This window comes from Ranitomeya variabilis, chromosome 2, assembly GCF_051348905.1.
Source record: "Ranitomeya variabilis isolate aRanVar5 chromosome 2, aRanVar5.hap1, whole genome shotgun sequence".
NCBI classification, from domain to species: Eukaryota; Metazoa; Chordata; class Amphibia; order Anura; family Dendrobatidae; genus Ranitomeya; species Ranitomeya variabilis.
The window spans coordinates 257,786,186-257,812,842 of NC_135233.1; positions in this window are offsets into that span (position 1 = coordinate 257,786,186).

Below are 26,657 nucleotides of genomic sequence, written 5' to 3' on the forward strand. Positions count from 1 at the left end.
TTCAATGGATCCCACTGATTCGGAGACTATTTTTTCAGGACGTATTGTAAAATTTGTTTGATATGACTTGCGTTTATTTACGAAAACAAAACAGATTTTTGGCAAAAATGTAATTTTTATGCCGTTAAACCAGAGAGATATGTCACACAAAATAGTTAATAAATACCATTTCCAACATGTCTACTTTACATCAGCACAATTTTTGAAACATAATTTTTTTTGCAAGGAAGTTATAAGGGTTAAAAGTTGACCAGCGATGTCTCATTTCTCCCCAAAAAAATTACAAAACCATTTTTTTAGGGACCACCTCACATTTGAAGTAGCTATGAGGGGCCTATATGACAGAAAATACCCAAAAGTCACACCAGTCTAAAAACTGCACCCCTAAAGGTGCTCAAAACCACATTCAAAAAGTTTATTAACACTTTAGGTACTTCACAGGAGTTAATGGAATATAGAAGGAAAAAATGAACATTTAAAATTTTACTTTATACCCAATTTTTTTTATTTTCACAAGAGTAACAGGACAAAATAGACTCCAAAATTTGTTGTGCAATTTCTCCTGAGCATGCCGATACCCCATATGCAGGGAGGAAACCACTGTTTAGGCGCATTGCAGGGCTTGGAATGGAAAGAGCACCAATTGACTTTTTTAATGTAAAATGTTCTGCAATAATTAGCAACTTAAACCCCAGGGTTACTTCCCACATGTTTATAACGTTGAGCCATGAAAATAAAAATCACAATTTTCCCACAAAAACACAAAAAATGTTTTTAGCCCTAAATTTTGCATTTTCACAAGGATAACAGTAGAAACTGCTACATACAACTTGGTGTGCAATTTCTCCTGAGTATGCCAAACTACTGTTTGGGCGCACAGCAGGGCTCGGAAGGGAATGAGCGCCACTTGACTTTTTGAATGTAAAATTTGCATAAATAATTAGCTGGCACCATGTCGCGTTTGGAGAGCCCCTGATGTGCCTAGTGGAACAGTGTAAACTGCCTACAAGTGACACCATTTTGGAAACTAGACTCCTCAGGGAACTTATCTAGATGTGTGGTGAGCACCTTGAACAGCAGGTGCTTCACAGAAGTTTATAACGTTGATCCGTGAAAATAAAAAATCCCACAAAAATGTTTTTAGCCCTACATTTTGCAATTTCATAAAGGTAACAGGAGAAATTGCACCATACAATTTGTTGTACAATTTCTCCTGAGTACGCCAATACCCAATATGCTGGAGGAAAACTATTGTTTGAGCGCACAGCAGGGCTTGGAAAAGAAGTAGTGCCATTTGTCTTTTTCAATGCAAAATGTGCTGGAATAATTAGCGGGTGCCATGTCGGGTTTGGAGTTCCCTTGATGTAGCTAAACAGTAGAAAACTCTCACAAGTAACCCTATTTTGGAATCTAGACCCCTCAACGAATTTATCTAGATGTGTGGTGAGCACCTGGAGCCTACAGGTGCTTCACAGAATTTTACAACGTTCTGTGAAAATTAAATAAAAAATATATTTTTCCCACAAATGTTGTTTTAGCTTAAAACATTTTAATTTTCAAATTAAAGCACTAAAAAATGGACCCCAAGATGTGTTGTGCAATTTCTCCTGAGTACGATGATACCCTATATGTGGTCAAAAACTACTTCTGAGGCAGAGTGCAAAGCTCAGAGGAGAAGAAGCGTCATATTGGAGTTCAGATTATGCTGGACTGGTTTGAGGGTGCCATGTCACATTGACAGAGCCTAAGGTGCACCAAAATCAGCACAGTGCCCATAGCATGGTGCAGATACCAGGAGACAGGCCAGTACATCAGGAGATATGGACGTGGCCGTAGGAGTGCAACAACCCAGCAGCAGGACTGCTTACAGCCCAAAACCATGCAGGGCAATTGGCTTTTGCCAGAGAACACCAAGATTGGCAGATTCGACATTGGCGCCCTGTGCTCTTCACGGATGAGAGCAGGTTCACACAGCACATGTGCCAAATGTGACAGAGTCTGGAAACGCCATGGAGAACGTTCTGCTGCCTGCAACACCCTCCAGCATGACTGGTTTGGAAGTGGGTCAGTAATAGTATGGGGATGCATTTCTTTGGAGGGACGCACAGCCCTCCATGTGCTAGCCAGAGGTAATCTGACTGCCATTAGGTACTGGGATGAGATTCTCAGACCCATTGTAAGACCATAGGCAGGTGCAGTGGGCCTTGGGTTCCTTCTAATGCATGACAATGCAAGGCCTTATTTGGCAGAAGTGTGTTAGCAGTTCCTGCATGATGAAGGCATTGATGCTATGGACTGGCCCACCTGTTCCACAGACCTGAATCCAATCGAGCCTGTGGAGAAACGGGGTCAGTGAGTGCTTTCGTCTGCTGGCCCGGCTGTCTTTAGCAAGACTGCATGGACCACGGCTCATACCACTGAACGCCCGCTCTATCTCCCCATGGGCAATACACTACACAGACAACACAGGGTTAAGGTAAAACAGTGTGGCAATGTCAGAGCTCCCAGGGTCGCTACTCCATCTGTGGATGAACGCACAGAGAAGGGGTAACGACAAGCATAGGGAGATGACCAAGAACTGTCCATAGAGTCCATACAAGATCCAAAGCCAGTTGACATGAGAGTCATCACCTGGCTTATCTGACCATCTCCATGGAACCAGGCGACCAGCGGGTCCCAACCCTGGCTTTCTCCAAACATATCCATGGTGCAGAGATGGTCACTGGATCCGATCTGTGTCCTTCCAACCGGAGCCGAAAACTCCTGGGTTGTATCCTATAGAATCCTAGATCAGTGTCCCTCGTGATGGTGCCATGATGAATTGGCTGCAGTCCTTTCTCTTGTCTGTTGGGTGGTTTTCAGAATGTCTGGCTGGTAGCTCTGTATTACTTCAGACTCCCAGGATGTGATCTCTGAGTCTTTTTATACCCAAGGCCTGTAAGCTATTTTTAGAATTACCCAGGGTCTTTAGTCCAACATCAAGATAATGCATACAATGGTGATGGGATTAAGTAGCACTATTAGCATATAAGCACACATCAATAAACAAAGCTTAACACACTCAATGTACAGTCAATATTACAGACTTATACAGTATGTTAGATAGTATATCAGTTGGCAAGTCTGTCTTCTTGACCCACCAGAAAAACACTTAAATTCACAAGCCAATATACAGATAAAAAGCCAGTTCTTTTGGATTTGCAAAAACATGGTTGTCTGGGAAATTAAGATACAATCTGGTTTCTTCACAGAGCCCATCTGGGACATCATGTCTCGTTCCATCCACGAACGCCACATTGCACCACAGACTGTCCAGGAGTTGACTGATGCTTTAATCCAGATTTGGGAAAAGATCCCTCAGGAGAACATCTGCCGCCTCATCAGGAGCATGCTCAGGCATTGTAGGGAGGTCATACAGGCACATGGAGGCCACATACACTGCTGAGCATCATTTTTCTTGTCTTGATGCATTCCAACTGAAGTTGGATCAGCCTCTAATTTGATTTTCCACATCATTCCAAAGCCAGACCTCCATGGTATATTAATTTTGATTTACATTGATAATTTTTATGTTTTATTGTTCTAAACGCATTCCACTATGTAATGAATAAAGATCTGCAACTGGAATATTTAATTCAGTGATATCTAGTGTATAGATTGTACTCACTCAAGTGTGGCAGGAGGAAGACAGGAGGCGCGTTTCTTTAAAAAGTCCATGCGGGTTTATTTGCTCCATAAACCCCTAAGCAACAACAAAAGGTAAATGGCCTTTAGAGCCGGAAAAACAACATAAAATGTCCTTAGTCGGGTTCTGCTCCCTCAGGCCTGTGGGCACACAGGCTTGGCAATGTCCAGCACTCAAGCTCGCTCTGGAGCCACACACACAGGAGGGCTTTTCCCTCCACAAACACAGACCATGTGCCAAACGACAGCCTCCATTATGTAGGCTGTAGCCACACCCACAGGTGAGGTATGTGAGTAGCCAAACCCACCCAGCTCTCATAGCTACCCACAATCCAGACCCAGGTGCACCAAACAACATCCTAGTGCTTACGTGCACTAAAAAAAAATACTCCGGGTTACATCACAGGGAGCAGCCATCCCTGTGACACATACCTCCCATTGATTATGCAGCCATTAGCCTCCTTACACTAGGATGTGATATTTTAGTGATCCCTTTACTTTTTTGAGCAGTATATGTGTATATATACAGTTGTACTCAAAAGTTTACATGACATGGCAGAATTTTTGCTTTCTTGACCTTTTTCAGAGAATATGAATGATAACACCCAAACTTTTTCTCCACTCATGATTAGTGGTTGGGTAAAGCCATTTATTCTCAAACTACTGTGTTTTATCTTTTTAAATCATAATGACAACTCAAAACATCCAAATGACCCTGATCAAAAGTTCACATACCCCATTTCTTAATACCGTGTATTGCCCCCTCTAACATCACTGACAGCTTGAAGTCTTTTATGGTAGTTGTGGATGAGGTTCTTTATTTTCTCAGATGGTAAAGCTGCCCACTCTTCTTGGGAAAAAGACACCAGTTCCTGTAAATTCCTGGGCTGTCTAGCATAAACTGTGTGCTTGAGATCTCCCCAGAGTGTCTCAATGATATTGAGCTCAGGAGACTGAGATGGCCACTCCAGAACCTTCACTTTGTTCTGCTGTAGCCAATGACAGGTTGACTTGGCATTGTGATTTGGCTGAACAAATCGCCTGGACATATCCATATGTCCAAGGTCGGTAAGTATCTAGTTTCTGGATACGTCCATGGTCGTTTAAGGCTTATACCACTCAATTTTGCTTTGGCAGCATGCTTAAGTTCATTGTGTTATAGAAAGATCAAACTCTGCCCCAGTCTCAAATCACTGACAGACTGAAACAGGTTTGCTCAACAAAATCCCTGTATTTCGCACCATACATCTTCCCTTCGACTCAGACCATTTTCCCTGTTTCTGCTGCTGAAAAAACTCCCCACAGCATTATGCTGCCACCACCATGTTTTACTGAGGGAATGATGTTCTTGGGGTAATGAGCTATGTTGGTTTAGCACCAGATACAGCATTTATGTTGCTGATCAAAAAGTTAAATTTTGGTCTCATCTGATCACAGCACCTTCATACATACATTTGGGGAGACTCCCACATGTCTTTTTGCATAACTCAAAATGAACCTTACAATTTATGTGTATAAGTAAAGGTTTTTTCTGCCCACTCTTCCATAAATGCCACATCTATGGATCTTACGGCTTATTGTGGTCATAGGGACAGATACTCCAGTCTCTGCTTGTGAAATCCTGAGACAGTTTGAGGCCCCCTCTTTTACTGAAAGTCCGTCACAGCATGACACCACCATACATTGCAAATGTAAGTAATAAATGCCACCATGCATAAAGCGCTCAAATAAGACAAACAACAGTGCTGCCACCACTATATACTGTAAATATAAGTAATATCAGCATACATACAGTTCTACAAAAAGACCGACATACAGTGCTGCTGTCATTACTAAAGCTGGTACTGCCTTTGAGAGTCAGAAGCAAAGTCTATTGGGATTATTAGCTGTACATACAGTGGGAAAGTATTCAGACCCCTTTACATTTTTCACTCTTTGTTTCATTGCAGCCATTTGGCAAATTCCAAAAAAGTTCATTTTTTTTCATTAATGTACACTCTGCACCCCATCTTAACTGAAAAAAACAGAAATGTAGTAATTTTTGCAAATTCATTAAAAAAGAAAAACTGAAATATCACATGGTCATAAGTATTCAGACCCTTTGCTCAGACACTCATATTTAAGTCACATGCTGTCCATTACCTTGTGATCCTCCTTGAGATGGTTCTACTTCATTGCAGGCCAGCTGTGATTAATTGAACTGATTGGGAAAGGCACACACCTGTCTATATAAGACCTCACAGCTCAAAGTGTATTTCAGACCAAATGAGAATCATGAGGTCAAAGGAACTGGCCAAGGAGCTCAGAGACAGAATTATGGCAAGATACAGATCTGGCCAAGGTTACAACAGAATTTCTGCAGTACTCAAGACTCCTAAGCACAGTGGCCTCCATAATCTTTAAATGGAAGAAGTTTGGGACCACCAGACGTCTTCCTAGATCTGGCAGTCTAGCAATCATGGGAGAAGAGCCTTGGTGAGAGAGGTAAAGAAGAGCCCGAAGATCACTGTAGCTGAGCTTCAGAGATGCAGTGGGGAGATGGGAGAAAGTTCCACAAAGTCAACTATCACTGCAGCCCTCCACCAGTCGGGCCTTTATGGCAGAGTGACCCGACGGAAGCCTCTCCTCAGTGCAAGACATAAGAAAGCCCGCATAGAGTGTACTAAAAAACAACAAGAAGGACTCTCAGACTATGAGAAATAAGATTCTATGGTCTGATGAGATGAAGATAGACCTTTTTGGTGATAATTCTAAGCAGTATGTGTGGAAAAAACATGGTGAAACATGGTGTTGGCAGGATCATGCGATAGGGGTGTTTTTCAGCTGCAGGGACAGGACGACTTGTTGTCATTAAAGGAAACATGAATGCGGCCAAGTACAGAGATATCCTGGATAAAAACCGCTTCCTGAGTGCTCTGGACCTCAGACTTGGCCGAAAGTTCATCTTCCAACAAGACAACGACCCTAAGCACACAGCTAAAATAACAAAGGAGTGGCTTCAGAACAACTCTGTGACCATTCTTGACTGGCCCAGCCAGAGCCCTGACCTAAACCCAATTGAGCATCTCTGGAGAGATCTGAAAATGGCTGTCCACCAAGATTCACCATTCAACCTGAGGGAACTGGAGAGGATCTGCAAGGAAGAATGGCAGAGGATCCCCAAATCCAGGTGTGAAAAACTTGTTGCATCATTCCCAAGAAGACTCATGGCTGTACTAGCTCAAAAGGTTGCTTCTACTCAATACTAAGCAAACAGTCTGAATACTTACTGTTCTGCCTTCCTCCACTTATCATGCGGTGTGGATTCTAGCATACAGCTAAACCTTCATCCATTTCCTCAGTAAACAGACTGTATAGGTTCTTAGGTCTATATTTATTGAGATGGTGAACGATGAACAACAATAGTAGATGATATTGTGAGATATGCGATATAATGGATGATCAGGTAAAAACTACAAAGGAAATAACAGTGCATCAGTACTTGGCACATTACAGCATGTTACAGGATGCAATAACATGAATAACCGAGATTACAGAGCTAACACAGCATAAGGCAGATACACAGTTATCATGGCTATCTTAGGGCAAGTTCAGGCTGTCAGCATTGTATTACTTTATACAGGCAAACATCTATCTGCATACAGAGAAACAGCAATATGAAACAAAGCACAACATGCCTAACTACACACTCTGCTACACAGTTGCTGCATAACTGTTCTAACATAACCAACACGTAAGTACATTTGTGCCTCACAGGAATCTTCTTATCAAGAGCAATGATCTGCAGGAAGAGAGAGCCAGGAACATGTGTGTAAGACTTGAGGTCCGGGGGGGAAAATGGCTACTCTTGCCCAGGAAACCAGGGGGGTGGTTCTAGTCAGAACACAGGCTTAAAGCGATATGCTCCTGAATGCAGAACAGGATAAATGTGTACCTATTGACCTCTAATGGTGACAATTAGTACTACATTGTGAATTAACTTGCTGCACATTAATGGGCAGAACACTTACCATGTGATATTTCAGTTTTTCTTTTTTATTAAATTTGCAAAAATTACTATGTTTCTGTTTTTTTTCAGTCAAGATGGGGCGCAGAGTGTACATTAATAAGAAAAATGAACTTTTGTGAATTTTCCAATTGGCTGCAATGAAACAAAGAGTGAAAAATTTTAAAGGGAAACTGTCACCCCCGAAATCGCGGGTGAGGTAAGCCAACCGGCATCAGGGGCTTATCTACAGCATTCTGGAATGCTGTAGATAAGCCCCCGATGTATCCTAAAAGATGAGAAAAAGACGTTAGATTATGTTCACCCAGGGGCGTTCCCGCTGCTGGTCCGGGTCCGGCGCCTCCCATCTTCATCAGATGAAGTCCTCTTCTGGTCTTCACGCTGCGGCTCCTGCGCAGGCGTACTTTGTCTGCCCTGTTGAGAGCAGAGCAAAGTACTGCAGTGCGCAGGTGAAGGGCCTCTCTGACCTTTCCTGGTGCCTGCGCACTGCAGTACTTTGCTCTGCCCTCAACAGGGCAGACAAAGTACGCCTGTGCAGGAGCCGCAGCGTGAAGACCAGAAGAGGATGTCATCTGATGAAGATGGGAGGCGCCGGACCCGGACCAGCAGCGGGAATGCCCATGGGTGAGTATAATCTAACGTCTTTTTCTCATCTTTTAGGATACATCAGGGGCTTATCTATAGCATTCCAGAATGCTGTAGATAAGCCCCTGATACCGGTTGGCTTACCTCACCCGCGATTTTGGGGGTGACAGGTTCCCTTTAAGGGGTGTGAATACTTTCCGTACCCACTGTAACTCATCAGTAGATTTTTTGCCCTTCCTTACTCTAGCTGTGCCTTAAAACTCATATAATAAAGAAATGCATTACCAGGAGCCCTGCGCATTTATCCCTGCAGGTACAACGTCCCCGTGCCACAAAATTAATTACCGTGTAATTATTTGCTCTGAGAAAACACAGCTCAATTTCTGTGCATAATTTTTCAGCGTTTAAAGGAAATGAACCAAAAGCACGTTTACTGATTTTCCAGGTGGTAGGACAGCATAGTGTGATGTATCTTCGAGCATATACTGATTTATTACTTCACCCCTCCCTCCACTGTATACTCTGATGAGTATCAATAGCAATAAGGGCTCTGTAGGTTACAAATATCAAAAGGTCTCAGTGTCACAAAATAGAATGGCAGTGCTACAAGTGACCTCAGTGGAGATGTAATAACAGGCTATTCTTACTGCACACAGCTGCGCAAGAAGTGAATATGTTCTAGTTATAGCAAATAGAAAGCTTTCAGTGAGATTATCTGACCCTAGTGCCTGGGGGACCCCCCAAATGAATGATACTTAAATACAGTTGTGTGAAAAAGTGTTTGCCCACTTCCTGGTTTCCTATTCTTTTTTCAAATTCAAGTTTTTTATTTTTCTATTCTATTACAATGAAAATAAAATACAAATAGTACAGGAGGTAAAATATAACTATGAATCTATGCATAACTACAGTACATTGGGGGGTATAGAGAGAATTTTCCATCAATATCCCGATCAAGCATGTGTTTTCCATATGAAAGATAAAGAGCGAGAGGGAGCGTACCACCAATCAATAGAGTGTGATTATGAACATTGCTGTGACGACATCCCGGATTATCTTAGTTGGGGGCTAGATGGTAGGCGTCAGTTTTGGAAATCCATCCAATCCCTCTAAATCACACAGTATCTATCAACATCAGTCTGGTTTTCTATTCTTTTGCATGTTTCTCACACTTAAATGTTTCAGATCACCAAACAAATTAAAATATTAGACAAAGATGACACAAGTAAAAAAAATGCAGTTTTTAAATTAAGGTCTTTATTATTAAGAGAAAAACAAATCTAAACCTACAGGGCCCTGTGGGAAAAAGTGATTCTCCCCTAAACCTAATAACTGGTTGGGCCACCCTTAGTAGCAACAACTGCAATCAAGCATTTGCAATAACTGGCAATGAGTCTTTTATAACACTCTGGAGGAATTTTGGCCCACTCATCTTTGCAGAAATGTTGTAATTCAGCCACATTGGAGGGTTTCCGAGTATGAACCGCATTTTTAAGGTCATGCCACAGTATCTCAATCAGATTAAGGTCAGGAATTTGACTAGGCCACATCAAAGTCTTAATTTTGTTTTTCTTAAGCCGTTCAGAGGTGGACTTGTTGGTGTGTTTTGGATCATTGTCCTGCTGTATAACCCAAGTGCACTTCAGCTTGAGGTCATAAACAGATGGCCGGACATTCTCCTTCAGTATTTTTTGGTAGACAGCAGATTTCATGATTCCATTTACCACAGAAAGTCTTCCATGTCCTGAAGCACCAAAACATCCTGAGACCATCACACTACCACCACTATTTGTTTACTGTTGGTATGATGTTTCTTTTTTAAATGCGGTATTAATTCTACACCAGATATAATGGGACATACACCTTCCAAAAAGTTAAACTTTTGCCTTTAAAAGTGCACACAGGATTCTTCCAAAAGTCTTAGGGATCAGCAAGATGTTTTCTGGCAAAACTGAGACAAGTCTTTATGTTCTTGTTGCTCAACAGTGATTTTCATCTTGGAACCCTGCCATGTGGGTCATATTTGCCCAGTCTCTCTCTTATGGTCGAGTCAATAACACTGACCTTAACTGAGGCAAATGATGCCTGCAGTTCTTAACATGCTGTTGTGGGGTCTTTTGTGACCTCTTGGATGAGTCGTTGCTGCGCTCTTGGGGTAATTTTGGTCGGCCACTTCTGGGAAGGTTCACCATTGTCCCATGTTTTCGCCATTTGTGGATAATGGCTCTCTCTGTGTTACGCTGGAGTCCCAAAGCTTTAGAAATGGCTTTATAACCTTTTCCAGATTGATAGATCTCAACTACTTTGTTTCCCATTTGTTCCAGAATTTCTTTGGATTGCACCATGAGGTCTGTCTTTTGAGGATCTTTTGGTCTGCTTCACTTTGGAAGGTCCTAGTTAAGTGATTTCTTGATTAAGAACAGGTGAGGCAGTGGTCAGGCCAGGGTGTAGCTAGGGAATTTGAACTCAGCTTCCCAAAGATGTGATAAACCACAGTTAATTTAGGTTTTAAGGAGGGAGGGGGCAATCACTTTTTTCACAAAGGGCACTTTAGGTTTGTATTTCTTTTTCCCTTAATGATAAAGACCTTTATTTAAAAACTGCACGCTTTGTTCACTTGTGCTATCTTTGTCTAATATTTAAATTTGTTTGTTGATCTGAAACATTTTGGTGTGACAAACATGCAAAAGAAGAGGCAATCAGGAAGGGGGCAAACAATTTTTCACACAACTGTACATACACCAGAATAAATATAGCCCCCAGATCAGTCTTCAAAATATATTTATTTTACAGACTGTGGCACAGAAAATTACATAACATAACCAAGAACTTTTTAACCACTTCTGAACCATCCACACATAATAAACGTCCAGGTGGTCTGCGTTCTGTTTTTCAGTGACATTGTAAAACATCATTGCATTGTAGAGCAGCGGGGAGTCGGCTGTCAGAAACAGCAAGACTCACCATAAAGAAGGCAGGAACGGTTTATTTCTGTCTTTGCCTTCTGTTGTATAAACATTATTAAACAAGCACTGAGTAGACACCATATGGGAAGCACTAACAGTAGTTCCTCATTCAGACCCAGCAGTCATATGATTGCCAGAAAATCAAGAAAATCACATTGTATGATTTTACATAATTAATTATATATATATGTACCAGTAGCGCTTCAAACCAAATATGTCCTGCAGCGAGTATGGGCACAGTACCACGTCTGTGCCAATAAAGATATAGAAAAAATGTTATATGATACTCGCGCTGGAAGCGGATATAAACAATATCCACTATGAGGACAAGAAACAGAGAGAGTGATGACTATGCTGACTAGCCAAAGAAATGAACAATGCAAGATTAATAAAAATATATCTGATGTCTAATTAAATCTACTGCCTAAACAATGTAAAATACTGTGGCTGGAAAGAGAAAAATGCGTGCATGAAAAAAATACCTTTGTGAAGATGTGATGATGATGACAAGTCTCTAGTCCTTCAGGTGATCTAATTTCTGCATCTCGTTGCAGCCACAGTGGATTTTGAATAATACCTTCTGAGGAGCGAGCTATGGACAATGCCCCGGCCGGTAGCAAAATGTCCTGCGTCCGCTTCCTCCGTGCAGTAAGGGAACGCTGCTGGTTTCAGCCGTTAGGTTCTCTGCATCCGCAGGACCTTCCGTGACGTCACGGTCACGTGTAGATACACGTGACTGGCTTAGAAAGGCTACAGAGGGAAGGAGGGACCAATTCCTACGCGTTTCGGTAACAAACGTGTACCTTCTTCAGGGATGGTCCGTGGTGTGTGAAACATCCCTATATAGCATGCAGCTATCACCTGACTGTATTACATGTTGAAGGCAAATAATTCAATTTCGCTGTTCAGGCCTTTAGGAGCCAGAGTATCGAGTTCAAAAATCATCCTAGTTTCTTCTCTGGACATCTGTTGAATAAAATTGCCTCTTCTCCAACTTTCATGCACTATTTTGAGGCCGGTTATAGTGATATCTTTAGAAGAGCCCCCATGATGGGTCAAAAAATGCTTTGAAAGTGGGTGTCCCTGGAATTTTTTATTTATGTTCCTCATATGTTCGTTAATCCTGATCTGGAGAGAACGTTTGGTCCTCCCTATATATATCTTGTCGCAGGGGCACTTAATAGAATAAATGACCCCTTTCGTATTACAAGATATAAAATCCTTAATTTGCCAGTTAACAGTCCCATTAGAAAATATAGACTGTTTTTTTGTTCTCAATAATTTACAGGATTTACACTTTGAGCAAGGATAAAAGCCAGGTTGTTTAGTAATAAAAGAATATTTTTTTTTTTTTGGATGCGGATGCAGAGAACCTAACGGCTGAAACCAGCAGCGTTCCCTTACTGCACGGAGGAAGCGGACGCAGGACATTTTGCTACCGGCCGGGGCATTGTCCATAGCTCGCTCCTCAGAAGGTATTATTCAAAATCCACTGTGGCTGCAACGAGATGCAGAAATTAGATCACCTGAAGGACTAGAGACTTGTCATCATCATCACATCTTCACAAAGGTATTTTTTTCATGCACGCATTTTTCTCTTTCCAGCCACAGTATTTTACATTGTTTAGGCAGTAGATTTAATTAGACATCAGATATATTTTTATTAATCTTGCATTGTTCATTTCTTTGGCTAGTCAGCATAGTCATCACTCTCTCTGTTTCTTGTCCTCATAGTGGATATTGTTTATATCCGCTTCCAGCGCGAGTATCATATAACATTTTTTCTACATAATTAATTAGCATTTTATTGCATGAAATAAGTACACTGTGTTCCAAATTATTATGCAAATTGGATTTAAGTGTCATAAAGATTTAATTGTTTTGTTTTTCAAATAAACTCGTGGATGGTATTGTGTCTCAGGGCTCAATGGATCACTGAAATCAATCTTAAACACATGTGATAATTAGTTTTCCAGGTGATTCTAATTAAAGGAAAACTACTTAAAAATGATGTTCCACATTATTAAGCAGGTCACAGGTTTCAAGCAATATGGGAAATAAAAAGGATCTCTCTGCTGCTGAAAAGCGTTAAACAGTGCAATGCCTTGGACAAGGTATGAAAAAATTAGATATTTCACGAAAACTTAAAGAAGTTGTCCACTACAATAATTTTTTTTTTTTTTCATAAATCTTGCTATTATGTGCCACTGAAAACATCCACTGTGTTTATTTTAGCAATATTACCTTTTATCATGCTGTAGCAGCACATCCTCAGTGCTGGATCCAGCTCTCATGGGGTTAATCGACAACTTCCTCTCTCCTGAGTTATTGTGGCCTAATACTACAAGATCCATGATGCTTTGCACTGGTCACTAAGCACGAACCTACCACACCCACTCCAAAACACACCCAAACCCCTCCCTCCTCTAGCTTCAAAAAGATTTGTGATGTCATTTCTGTCCAACCTCCTCTTTTACATTTGCCCAACCCAGATAGATAGATAGATAGATAGATAGATAGATAGATAGATAGATAGATAGATAGATAGATAGATAGATAATAGATAGATAGATTTTTTCATTTTTCGCTCCCCTTCTTTCCAGAGCCATAATTTTTCCCTCAATATGGCCATGTGAGGGCTTATCTTTTGCGGGACAAGTTCTACTTTTGAATGACATCATTGGTCTTACCATGAAAAATGTGAAAAAATTCAAAGTGCAATGAAATTGCAAAAAAAAGTGCAATCCCACACTTGTTTTTTGCTTGGCTTTTTTGCTAGGTTCACTAAATGCTAAGGCTTGTGTGCACACGTTGCGGATTTGATTGCAGATCCGCAGGGTTTTTTGCTGCACAGAATTGCATCAAATCCGCAGTGTAGTGCACAACCAATGTAAGTCTATGGGAGCCACAGACTTGTTGTGCACATGCTGCGGAAAAAGCCGCACCGAAACGCAGCTTTTTTTCCGCAGCTTGTCACTTCTTTTGTGCCGAACTGCAGCGTTTCTGCACCCTTAAGCCGGGATCACACACAGCGAGATACGGCCGAGTCTCGCAAGTTAAAACCAAGCTCTGGCACCGGCACTCTAGAGCAGAGCGTGCGGCCGCATAGCAATACATGGAGCCGCACGCTCTGCTATGGAGTGCCGGTGCCAGAGCTTGTTTTTAACGTGCGAGACTCGGCCGTATCTCGCTGTAGTGTGACTCCGACCTTAGACTTTCATTAAGTCGGGCACATCCGCAGCAAAACCGCAGATGTAAAAAAGATCTGCAGTTTTGCAGCGGATGTGAGTCCGAGAAACGGTGCAGTTCTGGAGGAGGGAAGTGTGTGGGCAGTGACTGTGTGCGTGTATGTGTGTGCGGGCGGGGTCTGCGGGCTGTTCGGGTGTGTGCGGGACTGTTCCAGTGTGCGGGGCTGTGCGGAGGGTCTTTTGGGGTGTGTGCAGACATCATCTGATGGGACTACAAGTACGCAACATCCAATCTGCAGCTAATTTGGATGGAATGCTACTTTCACACTTCCGTCGGTACGGGGCCGTCGCAAACCGTCGGCCCGACGGACGTTGTGCTAAATTAAGCACAACGTGGGCAGCGGATGCAGTTTTACAACGCATCCGCTGCCCATTGTGATGAGCGAGGAGGAGGGGGCGGAGTTCCGGCCGCGCATGCACGGTCGGAAATGGCGGACACGTCACACAAAAAAAGTTACATTGAACTTTTTTTGTGCGTCGCGTCTGCCAAAACACGACTAATCCGTCGCATGACGGATGCGACGTGTGCCCATTCATCGCTATCCATCGCTAGTACAAATCTATGGGCAAAAAACGCATCCTGCAAGCACATTTGCAGGATTCGTTTTTTGCCCATAACAACGGATTGTGACGGAGCCCAGAAGACGGAAGTGTGAAAGTAGCCTAATCCGGACAGTGGACACGCACCCTACACTATCCATACATCTATTAATAGATATATCTATCCAGATATAGCTATAGATAGATATATGAATAGATAGATGTATGCATCTATAGATCTATCTATATGTAGATTTGTCTATCCATTTCATCTATCATCTATCTGTCTATCTGTGTGTAATTGAGTGTGGGTTGGACAAATGTAAAAGAGGAGGTTGGACAATAATTACATCACAAATCTTGTTTTTTTTGTTCAATAATATATCTTTATTCAGCTTTCAAAAACGCATACAAAAACGCACAAAAACCGCACCAAAAAAAATTAAAAAATGCATCAAAACCATGCAAAAAATGCACCAAAAACTGCACCAAAAACGCATCAAAACTGCACCAAAAAGTGCATCAAAACTGCACCAAAAACTGCACCAAAACTTCACCAAAAACTGCATAAAAAAAGCATAAAAAACCTGAATCAAAACCACGCAAAAAAACGCACCGAAAACCGCACCAAGAACTGCATCAAAACCACACAAAAAAAAGCATAAAAACCGTACAAAAAACGTGAAAAAAATGCATAAAAAAGGCAGCTGCGTTTTCTGCAAGGAGATGCAGATTTTGTGCAGAAAATTCTGTACCCAAATCTGCAACGTGTGCACACAGCATAAAACTGACCTGCGATTAAGATTCTCCAGGTCATTACGAGTTCATAGACACCAAACACGTCAAGGTTATTTTTTATCTAAGTGGTGAAAAAAAATTCCAAACTTTGCTAAAAAGAAATAAAATAATTGCGCCATTTTCCGATACCCGTAGTGTCTATATTTTCTGAGATATCGGGTCGAGTGAGGGCTAATTTTTTGCACGCCGAGCTGACGTTTTTAATGATACCACTTTTGTGCAGATACCTTCTTTTGATCGCCCGTTATTGTATTTTAATGCAGTGTCGCGGCGACCAAAAAACCATAATTTTGGCTTTTGATTTTTTTTTTGGGCTACGCCGTTTAGCGATCATGTAAATTTTTTTTGTTGTATTGAAAACAGCTGAAATGTTGCGGCTTTGCAGTGGGAGAACCGCCGAAGCCCACCTCAAAGTGGGGGATACTGCCAGCTGACGTACTATTCCGTCAGCTGGCAGAAAGGGGTTAATGAACAATATGTTTCAGTTAAAAAAACGAAAAAAAACGACGTGGGCTCCCACGCAATTTTCTGCGCCAGAGGGGGAAAGCCGACCCCCGGGGGCCAATATTTGTAGCCTGCTATGAATATCACAGCTGTCTGCGTAGCCTTTACTGGCCAGGGCCGCCATCAGGGCATGACAGGCATTACACCTGTATGGGGCCCGGTGATGAGGAGCAAAAAGGGGGGCCCGAGCACGCTGGCAGCCCGGTCCGCGCTCCGCTCGGGCCCCCCTGACATTTTATTCAGGCTGCGCCGCCGTGCCGGCATCCCTGTTTGCAGCGGCGCAGCACAGCAGCCTAAATGAGCGCTGTAGCTTTAAGGCCCGGTGCATCATGGGCCAGTGACGTCACACGCTGCCCTGCTCCACTTCCTCATTCCGGAGCAGAGCAGCGTGCGGTGTGCCACGTGGGTGGCTGCGGACGGCGGAGGACCGGGAGGAGCAGATGGCGGAGGACCGGGAGCCAGGAGGAACAGGGGAAAGTCGGCAGCGGGGGACCACCGGACGACGAGGGACCGGACGAGGCGACGGGGGAGTGGGGACACTGGCAGGACGTGCAGGCTGCTGCAGCAGCTCTGCAGACCGGAGGAGCAGGTGGAGGCGGCGGGCCAGTAGGGTAAGTCCCGGTCTGTCCGGATTCAAACAGGGCCCGGGGGTGGGGTTTGTTTGCTGCCTCTGCCTGCACGGATTTTAACAGGGCCCGGGGGTGGGGGGCTTTATTTGCTGGCTGCACACACCTGCACGGATTCAAACAGGGCCCAGGGCCCGGTGGGGGGGGGATTTGTTTGCTGCCTGCATGGATTTCAACAGGGCCCAGGGCTGGGGGGCTTTGTTTGCTGGCTGCACGCACCTGCACGGATTCAAACAGGGCCCGGTGCCTAGGCAGCATCAATAGAAAAAATGTCATGTTAAAAATAATAATTAAAAAAAACCTGCTATACTCACCCTCCACCACCTTTCCCGCTCCTCGCCACGCTCCCGGGACCGCTCCATTGCAAGCGGCAGCTTCCGGTCCCGTCGCAGGTCTGGTGTGCGACAAGGACCTGCCGTGACGTCACGGTCATGTGACCGCGACGTCATCATAGGTCCTGCTCACACCAGACCTGGGACCGCAAGCTGCCACTTGCAATGGAGCGATCCAGGGAGCGTGGCGAGGAGCGGGAAAGGCAGCAGATGGTAAGTATAGCACGACTTCAACGGGCTATAGGTGAGTATATTTGTTTATTTTTTTTTTAAAGTCTCTATACTACGTGGCTGGGCAATATACTACGTGGCTCTGCTATATACTACGTCACTGGGCAATATACTCCGTCACTGGGCAATATACTCCGTCACTGGGCAATATACTCCGTGGCTGGGCAATATACTCCGTGGCTGGGCAATAGACTACGTGGCTGGGCAATAGACTACGTGGCTGGGCAATAGACTACGTGGCTGGGCAATAGACTACGTGGACATGCATATTCTAGAATACCCGATGCGTTAGAATCGGGCCACCATCTAGAATATTATATTCAGATAAGTTTAGAGGTGTATTTTATTTCTAAAATTTCTAGTAAATTTTTGTTCGTGTATAACCAGTGATTATATATGCTATACAACTTCCGTTTATTTATTTATTTGGTTTGCAGGCTGAGGCGGCAGAGGTGGGCAGGCTGAGATGACCATTATTCTTGACTTGGTAGTGGGCGCGGTGGTAACTTCAGCTGTGTGAGTAAATAACAAGTCCATGTATTCGTTTGTCCACTATATCAGTACGGGATTGTGTGATAGTCATACCTTCCCCCTTACCTTCCTCCTCCTCAACAGCAATGTGTAAGCTACTGGATGATCCTGACCTGCTGCAAAACCAAATGCCCAATTTATATAATCAGGCAGCAGTTCAGGATAATCCAGTAACTAAGGCCACGTTCACACTTTGCGGCGTGCTCCCACAGCGGAATTGATAAATCTGCAGGGCAAAACCGCTGCGGTTATCCCTGCAGATTTATCGCGGTTTGTTCCGCAGTTTCCGCTGCGGGTTTACTCCTATACTATTGATGCTGCATATGCAGCAATATGCAGCATCAATAGTAATGTTAAAAATAATAAAAAATGGTTATACTCACCCTCTGACGTCCTGATCTCCTCGGCGCTGCACGCGGCGGTCTGGTTCCAAAGATGCTGTGCGAGAAGGACCTTCGTGACGTCACGGTCATGTGACCGCGACGTCACGGTCATGTGACCGCGACGTCACCACAGGTCCTGCTCGCACAGCAACCCTGACACCGGACGGCCGCGTGCAGCGCTGAGAGGTGAGTATAGCATCATTTTTTATTTTAATTCTTTTTTTTTTACACTATTTATGCTTCCCAGGGCCTGGAGGAGAGTCTCCTCTCCTCCACCCCGGGTACCATCTGCACATTATCCGCTTACTTCCTGCATCGTGGGCACAGCCCCATGCGGGAAGTTAGCGGATCAATGCATTCCTACCTATGCGTTCAGAATCGCAGCGATTCTGCAAAAAGAAGTGACATGCTGCTGAATGTAAACCGCTGTGTTTCTGCGCGTTTTTTCCCACAGCATGTGCACAGTGGATTGCGGTTCCCATAGGGTTTACATGTAAATGTAAACGCTATGGAAACTGCTGCGGACCCGCAGCTGCAGAAACGCTGCGGATCCGCGGTAAAACCCGCAAAATGTGAACATGGCCTTATAAGTTTTGGTTGTGGTTTGGAAGGGGGGTGGGAAATTATTGTTGCAAGTGGGTACATGTGATCAAGAAACATCTTTATTATTATTATGGCAGTTTAATTTTTGAAATGGGGCTATCAGTCTGTGCTCGCACAGCAGTGCATACACGACGTGGTGCAGAAGTGGAATGTTTCAAAGAAAGGGCAGAGGGACTGGAAAGTTTGCAAGGTGGAGGCGGAGCTAGGGTGGAGGCGGAACTGGGGCGGAGCCTGGGTGGAGTCTAAAGGGGGGCCCCGAAAATTTTGTCAGTATGGGGCCCCGAAATTCCTAGTGGCAGCCCTGTTACTGGCTATTAAAATAGGGGGACCCCCCCAAAAAAATGATGTGGGGTCCCCCTATATTTTATAGTCAGAAAGGCTACGCAGACAGCTGCGGGATGATATTCATAGCCTAGAGAGGGGCCATGGATATTGGCCCCCCATCTACAAATACCAGTCCGCAGCCACCCCAGAAATGGCGCAACTGTAAGATGCGCCAATTCTGGCACTTAGCCCCTCTCTTCCCACTCCCATGTAGCGGTGGGATATGGGGTAATAAGGTGTTAATGTCACCTTGCTATTGTAAGGTGACATTAAGCCGGGTTAATAACGGAGAGGCGTCAATAAGACGCCTATCCATTATTAATCCAATAGTAATAAAGGGTTAATAAAACACACACACATTAGGAAAAAAGTATTTTAATATTCTTCATTTAACCATACTTGCCATATTTCAGCGCCTGCAAAAAACGTAAAATAATAAACCGTATCCTACCTGTCCGCCGTAGTCCAATTAATAACGAGGGTCCCACGACGATCTCCCCTATAGAACAGTGACATCGGGTGATGTCACTGCTCTATAGGACCCTCAGTGACACACTGACAGCAGACAATGGCTCCTGCAGTGCATCACTGAGGTTACTATAGTTCACTGGTCTCACTTTATGGCAATTGCTGCCTGGGAAAATTTCTCACACAGCAATGCCATAAGTGAGACTAGGGACTATTTTCTCACAGGGGCGTAGGAATACATTGTGAGGAATACATTGTGGAAGGATACCTTCCATCATTGTATTCCTGGAGCCCCTGGAGAGCGGTCGCATCAGCTGATGCTGGTGTACTCCACGGGAGATCGTCGAGGGACACTCGTTTTATTTGGATTTCTGCGGATCAACCCTGTTGACAAAGCCATTCCGCGAAACGCGCGTCCGGGGCCGCCGGGTGAAGTGCAGACTGCTCCCCTCTGAATGTAACAATGGGTAAGCGTGCAATCTCCATCATTAATATGCTATAGGTGTGGGCTGTGGACTTAGTGCTCTATATGAGCAGGGGACATTGTGTATTATACACTGCCTATGATAGTGTCCCAGCTGATCCATGCATTTTTTGCACCATTTATACTAATACTCATGTTTGGGATGTACTTTGTTGTATGCACCTGACCCGGCTACCTTTGAGTCTCCCTCCTGATTCCTCTGCCTTACTGTATATTGGATATGATAATGACGACTGTATTTTAATTTTTTGTTATTTTGGTAACTATTTAATAAAGGTATATTTTGGTTTTTAAATGATGATTTGGACTTATATACTCCTTGTTTCGTGGTTGGGATCATGGAGTATAGTGTTTGTTTATTATTTTAATATTTTTTACAGATGACACTGGCTTTGGGGATCAAGGTGACAAGTGATGGTGAGTATGTACTCTATGTTATATGTACTCTATGTCTATATGTATGTTGTATGTATGTACTGTATGTGGCATGTTGCATATCACATGTTGCATGGTATCGCATGTCGCATGCAGCATGCCGCATGTCATCGCATGTCGCATGCCGCATGTCGCATGCAGCATGCCATCGCATGTGGTATGTTGCATGTCGCATGGTGCATGTTGTCACATGTTGCATGTCACCGCATGTCGCATGCTGCATGTCATCGCATGTTACATGTCGTTGCATGTCGTTGCATGTCGCATGTTTCATGTCATCGCATATTTCATGTCATATGTTGCATGTCACCGCATGTCGCATGTTGCATGTCGTAGCATGGTGCATGTCGCATGGTGCATGTCGTCGCATGTTGCATGTCGTCGCATGTCACATGGTGCATGTCACATGTTGCATGTCGTCAAATGGTGCATGTCATCGCATGTCATCGCATGTTGTCACATGTCGCCGCATGTTGTCACATGTCATCGCATGTTGCATGTCGTCGCATGGTGCATGTTACATGGTGCATGTCACTTGTTGCATGTTGTTGCGTGTCGTATGTTGCCGCATGTCGCATGGTGCATGTCGCATGGTGCATGCACATGTTGCATGTCGTCGCATGTCATTGCATGTTGCATGTCGTCGCATTGGTGCATGTCGCATGGTGCATGTCACATGTTGCATGTCGTATGTTGCATGTCGTATGTTGCATGTCGTCGCATGTTGCATGTCGTCGCATGGTGCATGTCGCATGGTGCATGTCGTCGCATGTTGCATGTCGCATGTCGCATGGTGCATGTCATCGCATGGTGCATGTCGTCGTATGTTGCATGTCGCCACATGTTGCATGTCATCGCATGGTGCATGTCGCATGTTACATGTTGCATGTCGTCGCATGGTGCATGTCTTCACATGTTGTCACATGTCATCGCATGTTGCATGTCGTCGCATGGTGCATGTCACATGTCGTTGCATGTTGTATGTTGCATGTCGTATGTTGCATGCCACATGGTGCATGTCACCGCATGTTGCATGTTGCCGCATGTCGCATGTCGTCACATGGTGCATGACGCATGGTGCATGTCATCGTATGTTGCATGTCACCGCATGTCGTCGCAAGGTGCATGTCGCATGGTGCATGTCACATGGTGCATGTCGTCGCATGGTGCATGTCGTCGCATGTTGTCACATGGTGCATGTCGTCGCATGTTGTCACATGTTGTATGTCATCACATGTTGCCGCATGTTGCATGTCACAAGCTGCATGTCATCGCATGTCACATGCTGCATGTCGCATGTAATATGCTGTGTGTCGCATGCCATTGCATGTCTCATGTCATCGCATGTCGCATGGTGCATGTCGTCGCATGTTGTCACATGTCGTCGCATGTTGCATGTCATTGCATGTCGCATGTTGTCACATGTCACATGTTGTTACATGTTGCATGATGTCACGTTACATGTCACATGGTGTGTTGTATGTATGTATGTACTGTATATGTGTGTATGTTTTTTTTGCATTCAACACATTAGCCGGATGATGGGACTACTACTGTCCCATCATTGGCTAATGTGTCACTCACTGTCACTGTAGCAGGCAGAGCCCGATGGGACTTGTAGTACCATCGGACGATGCCTGCACACAGAGACACACCAATGACCCCCCCCCCAGCAGACCCCAGCACCGCCCGCACATCCCGGCGCCGGCACGTAGACCCCCGCGCTCGCACATCACATCGTGATTGGACGTACACATCCCTGCCTAGCCCTGCCTGCCCCCAGCACAGCCCCGCCCGCCCCAGCACAGCCCTGCAGCCCCCCAGCGCCGCCCACAGCCAAGTCACTCTTGATGAGTGACCGCTGTCTGTGGAGGCTGGGTCACGCCTGCTACTGACGTCACGTCAATTTCCAGAGTCTGGAAATTGACGTGACATCGGCGGAAATAAGCGGCGGCTGCAGCCTGGGGGTCAAGTGACCCGGACTCAGCCGCCGGAATAGCGCCGCTCACAGGCGAAAACAGCAACGGAAGGTATTTTCACAATTCATTAGGGGCCCCGGGGGGATACATTGTGGGGTTAATTGAAAGTAGTGGACAACCCCTTTAAGAGTGATCATCATACTCTGATGAGATTTGTGACTGAAACAGAGCACAGACAGAGTTCATGCAGATAAAGGCATAATGAGGAAGGTTTCTGCCAGACAAATTCATTGGATTAAGAGAGGAGCTGCCAAAATACCATTACAAAGCAGCAAACAGTTATTTGAAGCTGCTGGTGCATCTGGAGTCCCTCGAACCTCAAGGTGTAGGATCCTTCAAAGACTTGCTGTGGTGCATAAACCTACTATTCGGCCACTCCTCAACAGTGTTCACAAGCAGAAACGGTTGCAGTGGGCCCAGACATACATGAAGACTAATTTCCAAACATTCTTGTTTACTGATGAGTAAATGAATGAATGATGATGAAACCCTGGATGGTCCAGATGAATGGAGTAGTGGATGGTTGGTGGATGGCCACCATGTCCCAACAAGGCTGCGACGTCAGCAAGGAGGTGGAGGAGTCATGTTTTGGGCTGGAATCATGGGGAACCAGCTGGTAGGGCCCTTTAAGGTGTGAAAATGACTTCAGCAAAGTAAATAGAGTTAAAAACTGACAACTTTCTTCCATGGTCTGAAAAGCAGAAACGTGCCTTCAGGAGAAAAATCGTGTTCATGCATGACAATGAATACCTCTGAGTAATTGGCTGCTATGGGCATAAAAGGAGATAAACTCATGGTGTGGCCACCATCTTCCCCTGACCTCAACCCTATAGAGAACCTTTGGAGTATCATCAAACAAAAGATCTATGAGGGTGGGAGGCAGTTCACATCAAAACAGCAGCTCTGGGAGGCTTTTCTGACTTCATGCAAAGAAATACAAGCAGAAACTCTCCAAAAATTCACAAGTTCAATGGATGCAAGAATTGTGAAGGTGATATCAAAGAAGGGGTCCTATGTTAACATGTAACTTGGCCTGTTAGGATGCTTTGGAGTTAAATAGCTTTTTTGTTCAGTGAATGTGACCTCCTAATGCTGCAAATTCCACAAATGAGCATTTTCAGTTCTTTAAAACATATCAAATGTTTAGAAATTCTACTGTGCCTAATAATTTGGAACAGTGCATTTTGAGTTTTTATTCATTTTGGAGATTATACTGTTATCATTGGGAGGTTTCTTCAATAAAATTCGATGACTGACTGTCATTTGCACCAACCATTTAGGAAAATCCGAGAAAAATGTAATTTGCATAATAATTTGGAACATAGTGTATTTGATACAAAAGAAAAACAGAACTTAATATTTGGTACAGAAACCTTTGTTTGCAAGTACAGATGTCAAACATTTCCTGTAGTCTTTGACCAATTTTGAACATACTGCAACAATGATTTTGGCCCACTCCTCCATGCAGATCTTCTCCAGATCTTTCAGGGTTCAGGGTTGTTGCTGGGCAACACTGAGTTTCTACTCCCTTCAAAGATTTTCTGTTGAGTTCAGGTCTGGAGACTGGCTAAGCCACTTCAGGACCTTGAAATACCTCTTACGGAGACACTCCTTAGTTGCCCTGGCTGTGTGTTTTGGGTCATTGTCATGCTGGAAGATCTAGCCATGACCCATATTCAGTGCTTTTACTGAGGGTAGGAGGTTGCTGGCCAAAATCTTGCAATACATGACCCCAACCATCCTCTCTTCAATACTGTGTTGTCGTCTTGTCCACTTTGCAGAAAAGCAACCCCAAACCATGATCTTTTCTCCATCATGTTTCATGGTTGGGATGGTGTTCTTGGGGTTGTACTCATCCTTATTCTTCTTCCAAACATGGCGAGTGGAGGTGATACCAAAAAGTTCTATTTTGGTCTCATCTGACCCAGAGGCGTAGCTAGGGCTTTGGTTCAGGGGGGGGCGAAGCTTCTGAGTGGGCCCCTAACCAAGTAACCTTGATTACAATTTGGTGACGCGCCCTAATAGTGGAGGAGAACCAACATAGATATTACCACCATACGGTCAGTGGTAGATACCAGTCCTACAGAACATTTAAGAGATCACAGCACAGTTACAGATAATGTCTTATCGCTGACGTCCTTTCTGATGGAATTGTTCACTTTTCCCGTCTTTTCCATCTGGCCCAGACCGACATGACAACTTCTTCCAGCCAGGACTCGTCTGCAGAGAATACAACAAAGACACATTTCACTTCTCACATTCCAGCCCCATCATCATCTATTCCCAACCTGCACAAACTCCTCATCCTGCTGATACCCCAATACTGAGCAGCTGCTGCCGTATGTGCCCCTATTACTGCATCTGATACCCCAATACTGAGCCGCTGCTGCCGTATGTGTCCCTATTACTGCACCTGATACCCCAATACTGAGCCACTGCTGCCGTATGTGTCCCTATTACTCCACCTGATACCCAATACTGAGCCGCTGCTGCCGTATGTGTCCCTATTACCCACCTGATACCCCAATACTGAGCCGCTGCTGCCGTATGTGTCCTTATTACTTCACCTGCTGTGTAAATTCTAAAGCACCCGCTCTATAATATAGTAATGCTAGGTGCAAGTGCCCTAGAAAACACTGCCCATATTTTGCCCCCTAGAAAGTAATAATGCCCTGTGTGACCCTTTGATAGTCACAGTAACCCGAGTTCCCCTATAATAATAATAATCTTTATTTATATAGCGCCAACATATTCCGCAGCGCTTTACAGTTTAACAGTTTCAAACACAACAGTTATAGGTAACAACGTTAACAATACAATAAAGCAAAATAAGACGGACCCTGCTCGTGAGAGCTTACAATCTACAATGAGGTGGGGGAGATACAAAGTACAGGTGTGTATTTACAATGATGTATTTACAATGATGGTCCAGCCATCTTCAGGGGGTGGGGGGTAGATGGAGATAGTGAATAGGCTACACACACACTCACACACACACACACACACACACAAACATAAAATGACTTTGATTAGTTAACGTGGTAGGCCGCTCTGAACAAATGTGTTTTGAGCGAGCGCCTAAAACTATGCAAGTTGTGGATGGACCTAATATCTTGGGGTAGAGCATTCCAGAGGATTGGCACAGCGCGAGAGAAGTCTTGGAGTCGGGAGTGGGAGGTACGGAATAGTGCAGAGGTTAGTCGAAAGTCATTTGCAGATAACAATAACAATTGTATAACAATAAGTGCCCACTTTACATTTAATAATGTCCTGAGTCTCCCCCTGTACAGCTCCCCTATACACAGCATGATGCTCCCTCACTGTATAGTACCACCCACACAGTATACTGACCCCTTAGTAGACTCCAAACTGTTTGATGGCTCCAACACTGTATGATGGCCCCTTCACTGTAATCCCCACACTGCATGATGGCCCCATAGATAACCTCCATATAGTATAATGTGCCAGATAGTCCTCAACATAGTACAAGCCAGTGCCCCTATAGGCAGACCCTGTGGTATAAGGCAGTACCCCTATAGGCAGACCCTGTGGTATAAGGCTGCACCCCCTATAGGCAGATGCTGTAGTGTATAAGGCAGCGCCCCCCATAGGCAGATCCAGTAGTAATAGGCAGCACCCCCCATAGGCAGATCCTGTAGTGTATTAGGCAGCACCCCCCATAGGCAGATCTTGTAGTGTATTAGGCAGCACCCCTCCATAGGCAGATCCTGTAGTGTATTAGGCAGCAGCCCCCATAGGCAGATCCTGTAGTGTATTAGCCAGCAGCCCCCCCATAGGCAGATCCTGTAGTGTATTAGGCAGCAGCCCCCCCATAGGCAGATCCTGTAGTGTATTAGGCAGCAGCCCCCCCATAGGCAGATCCTGTAGTGTAAGGCAGCACCCCCCATAGTCAGATCCTGTAGTGTATAA